The sequence below is a fragment of the Mytilus trossulus genome, chromosome 10 (genome assembly GCF_036588685.1).
Source record: "Mytilus trossulus isolate FHL-02 chromosome 10, PNRI_Mtr1.1.1.hap1, whole genome shotgun sequence".
NCBI lineage: Eukaryota > Metazoa > Mollusca > Bivalvia > Mytilida > Mytilidae > Mytilus > Mytilus trossulus.
Window position 1 is genome coordinate 41,952,158 of NC_086382.1, and position 6,000 is coordinate 41,958,157.

Below are 6,000 nucleotides of genomic sequence, written 5' to 3' on the forward strand. Positions count from 1 at the left end.
GCTTGTAAATATATAATTCTATTTTGAAGACCATGTATTTGCTTCATCCAATCCACGTCACTGCTGCATGTGCTTCTAGTTTACTATTTTGTTTTTCGAGAACATGTCAATTATCCAATGTGATTTTACATTACATTTGAAATAACCAATCAGCTCCTAATTAGAAGCGTTTTTTTTTTTATCAAATTGTGGTTGTTTTCTTCAAACAAATTTGTGTTTAGATCCACTATCTTCTGTTTCCCCTTGGGATCTGATTAGTTTAAAGCACATGCATTTCGCAGCACATAATTCAACAAATGAATCATTTCCGACAACATGGTTGAACTATATCCTGCTCTGCATCAAATCAAAGGTAGACACCAGACACTAAAAGTTTAACCTACAGTACTTGTTAGTTTAATAACGAATAGGTACTAATTGGTTTATACATTTATGAGTATTTAATTATCAGCTATTGGTTTCTCGTCAGATCACGTTGCTGTTCGCTCATAACTTAATTCCAAACCTTTGCACAGTTCGAATTCTTGGCTGGAAGAATTGATTATATTTCATATGTGTAACAGTACCATCATTATTGACAAGTGACATCAAGGATTTAAATGTGATGTCTATTGTTTTGTAACATGTTGAATATTAACGATGATTTGCATCAGAGTTCATTGTTTTTAACAGAATGCATCTTGTTTGTAGTACCTACAGATGTCATTCCATCCATGTTTTTGATTAATAAGTTTTAATCAAATATCTGCTAAAAAATACTTTCATATATTACAACTTTCACCTTTTTTGTTATTTATTTACTCCCTATAAACATATATCTGCTTCCAACATTTTCTGCTTAGCTCTTAATAACTGAATGGAGTTTTTTTCTTGGATATTTCTCAATATATTTTCAACTTTAACACTGCACACTTTTTGGACTGAAAAAAGGAAACAAATATAAATATATATGCCAAGGCACTAGATTCAATAAACATGTTTAATGCTTTGACCAAAAACTTGGTTAAACTAATGAAATCAGTTCTAACATTTTTTTTATTAATCGAGATGATTCATTTTCAATTTCGTTATTTAAATCGTATATTTATTCAACTGTTATGTTATACAGATTTCATAATATTGCAATTATTTATTAAAACATTTATTTTCTATTTATAAGCATTTACTAGATATTATCTTTTATTTTATGATTGGTTACATTCCTCATTCCCTACCTGAAAACGGGGTATATATCTCCCAATTGATATGATATTCCCGTGCTTGCATTTCCTATCATGATTTTCTTGATAGAGGGATGCTGCTCACAAGGAAGCAATTAAAATTATAGTTCCAAACGGTTCAGTTGAAATCATCCCTTCGTAAATTGTACGGACACCATCACAAGTTGGTCGACCAATATGGAATAACCGTTTCACAAATGATGTCGGGTATGTTCCTTACGTCGTAACTACAACCTCCTTCCCTTTCATGAATGTGACCTACCGAATTAGACTATCTACCGGATTTGTTATCACATAAGCAACACGACAGGTGCCATATGTGAAGCAGGATCTGATTACCCTTCCGGAGCACCTGAGATCACCCCTAGTGTTTGCTTATTCTTTAGTTTTCTATGTTGTGTCAAGTGCAATATTGTTTGTCTGGTTTTTTTTCCCATTTTTACCCATGGCGTTGTCAGTTTATTTTCGATTTATCTCTTGTAGTGTTCAACAGAATAGGCAAAAATACTAAGAAAAAAAATCGTCAGTTAAATAGTCTTTTAAGAATTTGTAAACATTCTGCATGTATTTGCCAATGTCATATTTTTTCTCTCTGCAACTGTTTTTATGGAACTTTTGTGGAAAGTTGTCATATTGGCAATCATGCAATATCTTCTTATTTCTAAAAACAAATTTTCAGACTAAACAGTCATGTTGATGAGTGAGCAGGCAAGATAATTTGAAAAGTTCTTTCTAATATTATATGTATTTTATATTTATACGAACATCCATTTCAGCTCAATCTTATATAATAATAAATGTTATAATAAAGATGACTGACACTTATTTAATAAATATGCAAGGACCACATGTTATATCTGAAGGTAAATTTTCTGGCATTTAACACTTTGAAGTACCAACAGCAATCTAATCAGGAGACACACTAATTTTTTCTTTGATCAGATAAATGTCAATGTGTTGTTGTTGTTGTTGTTGTTGTTGTTATCATTATTAATACATGTACATGCATCTAGTCATGAAATCGTATTAGAAGAAAGAATGCTCGATCCTTTGTTTATTGAAAATGAAGAGTTGAATTTAGCTATAACTATAGATGAAATTAGGCGACTTGTCTCAGAATAGAAAACGGTAAATCGTGTGGAATTGATAATATCCCTTATGAATAATTGAAGACAGAAAACGTTATCGCCGTCCTATATTCTATGTTTCAACTCGTTTTCGAAACGAGCATTGTACCATCATTATGGCACCAGGCCATTATCTGTCCCGATACTTACAGACAAATCATCAGATGAAAGCATTCAACTACGTACATTATTGCGGAATCAGTATGGTGTCGTGTGTTTCGAAGCTGTACAGTGAATAAATAAACAATAGTGTATCTTCATAGATGGAGGAAATGATTTACTTGATGAGGCACAAAACGGCTTTCGTAAAAATCGTTCGTGTGATGATCATATGATCACCCTTAACATCAAAATAAAAAAAAACCAATCCTTATGTTATTGCCACATTTATTGATCTAAAAAAGGCTTTCGAATACGTAGATCGTGATATGTTGCTGTACATACTGTTGCTTAATAATATTGATGGGAAAAAATATATACATATATTAAAGGTTTATATGTGGAAACAACCGCAAGTATTCGATCAAACAATGAAATGTCCGATTGGTTTTATCTCCAACATTATTTTCTGTTTTTATTGATGATCTTGTTGATGAAATCAATGAACTTGGACTTGTTATTAATATTGGAGAATCGAAATTTTCTTTATTTCTATATACGGACGATATTGTTTTGATGACCGAGCATGAATGTGATATGCAAAAGATGCTAGATAAATTACATTATTGGTGTAAAAAATGGAGAGTCTTAATAAATACAGACAAGTCAAAAGTTGTACACTTCATCTTGCAAAAAACGGAGTGAATTTCTGTTCCGAATCGGAGTGAAAATCTTTCAAATTACAGACAAATATAAATACTTTGGAGTTATTTACCATGAGAAAAAAGATTATACATCAGCTGGTGGAAGAGCATTCGGAGCTAATATATCGAAGATACACAGTTTAGGAGAATTTGGTATAAAGACGTTTGAAAAATGGTATGTCTCTTGTATTGTACCTATACTCGACTACTGTTCTTCAGTTGGGGGGTTATACAGACTTTAATTGTGTCGACACTGTTCAAAACAAAGCCATAAGATACTTTTTGGGAGTTCATAAGTTTGCTCCAGAGCTAGCTATCAACGGAGATGTTGGATGGTTACATTCAAAAGAACGTCGCTGGTGTGATATATTTAGATATTGGAACCGATTGATAGATATGGACAAAAGTAGACTTTGTAAAAAAGTGTTCATAGGGGACAACGAACAATTGGTCATCTAGTGTCAGAACAATAATGTCTTTAGTTGGTATGGATGATAACTTTCAACAAATGGTAAAATGTGATGTTTATAGCGTCACAAACAACCTTATGGATATATGTGCAACAAAGTGGCTTACAAACCTATCTAACTTTTCGAAACTACGTACATATAGAACTTTAAAATCTACATATCTAACAGAAACATTTGTTAAACAAAATTTAAAACAATGAGAAAGATCAGTACTGGCCCAGTTCAGATGTGGCATTCTTCCACTAAAATCAGAAACAGGACGTTTGGTTGGTGAGCCAGAATACCAACGGATATGTAGAATGTGCGACTCCGGACTTCACTTTCTGATTGAATGCCAATTTAACAATGGACTACGTAATCAATTATTCTCTGGACTTAATGAAACCGTATTTAATTTGAATAACAGTGAAAAGTTAAATTTAGCAGACGAATTGGTGCCACGATATCTCAGTAGCAGGGGTTCGAATCCCGACGAGTGAAGAACAAAAAATTTGCGAAAGCAAATTTATAGATATAACATTGTTGGGTTGATGTTTAGACGAGCTCATATATATATACATTACAATACAAATATGAATGAGCATTCTTTGATAACTATATACACCACTGGGTCGACGCCACTGCTGGTGGACGTTTCGTCCCCGAGGGTATCACCAGTCCAGTAGCCAACACCTCGGTGTTGACATGAATATTAATAATGTGGTTATTTTTATAAATTTCCTGTTTACAAAACTTTGCATTTTTCGAATAACTAAGGATGTTCTTATCCCAGGCATAATTTACCTTAGCCGTATTGGGCTCGACTTTTTGGAATTTTGGGTCCTCAATGATTTTGATTTGAGCGTCACTAATGAGTCTTATGTAGACGAAACGCGCGTCTGACGTACTTAATTATAATCCTTGTACCTTTGATAACTATTTACACCACTGGGTCGATGCCACTGCTGGTGAACGTTTCGTCCCCGAGGGAACCACCAGTCCAGTAGCCAGCACTTCGGTGTTGACATAAATATCAATAATGTGGTAATGTTTATAAATTTCCTGTTTACAAAACTTTGAATTTTTCGAATAACTAAGGATTTTCTTATCCCAGGCACAAATTACCTTAGCCGTATTTGGCACAACTTTTTGGAATTTTAGGTCCTCAATGCTCTTCAACTTTCTACTTGTTTGGCTTTATAAATATTTCGATTTGAGCGTCACTGATGAGTCTTATGTAGACGAAACGCGCGTCTGGCGTACTAAATTATAATCATTGTACCTTTGATAACTATTTACACCACTGGGTCGATGCCACTGCTGGTGGACGTTTCGTCCCCGAGGGTATCACCAGTCCAATAGCCAGCACTTCGGTTTTGACATAAATATCAATAATGTGGTAATGTTTATAAATTTCCTGTTTACAAAACTTTGAATTTTTCGAATAACTAAGGATTTTCTTATCCCAGGCACAAATTACCTTAGCCGTATTTGGCACAACTTTTTGGAATTTTAGGTCCTCAATGCTCTTCAACTTTCTACTTGTTTGGCTTTATAAATATTTCGATTTGAGCGTCACTGATGAGTCTTATGTAGACGAAACGCGCGTCTGGCGTACTAAATTATAATCATTGTACCTTTGATAACTATTTACACCACTGGGTCGATGCCACTGCTGGTGGACGTTTCGTCCCCGAGGGTATCACCAGTCCAATAGCCAGCACTTCGGTTTTGACATAAATATCAATAATGTGGTAATGTTTATAAATTTCCTGTTTACAAAACTTTGAATTTTTCGAATAACTTAGGACTTTCTTATTTCAGGCATAGATAACCTTAGCCGTATTTGTGCACAACTTTTTGGAATTTTGGATCCTCGATGCTCTTCAACTTTCTACTTGTTTGGCTTTATAAATATTTCGATTTGAGCGTCACTGATGAGTCTTATGTAGACGAAACGCGCGTCTGGCGTACTAAATTATAATCATTGTACCTTTGATAACTATTTACACCACTGGGTCGATGCCACTGCTGGTGGACGTTTCGTCCCCGAGGGTATCACCAGTCCAATAGCCAGCACTTCGGTTTTGACATAAATATCAATAATGTGGTAATGTTTATAAATTTCCTGTTTACAAAACTTTGAATTTTTCGAATAACTTAGGACTTTCTTATTTCAGGCATAGATAACCTTAGCCGTATTTGTGCACAACTTTTTGGAATTTTGGATCCTCGATGCTCTTCAACTTTGTACTTGTTTTGGTTCTATAAATATTTTGATTTGAGCGTCACTGATGAGTCTTATGTAGACGAAACGCGCGTCTGACGTACTAAATTATAATCCTGGTACCTTTGATAACTAATTAAAATGTTCTATATAATAAAATTAACGGTACCAATT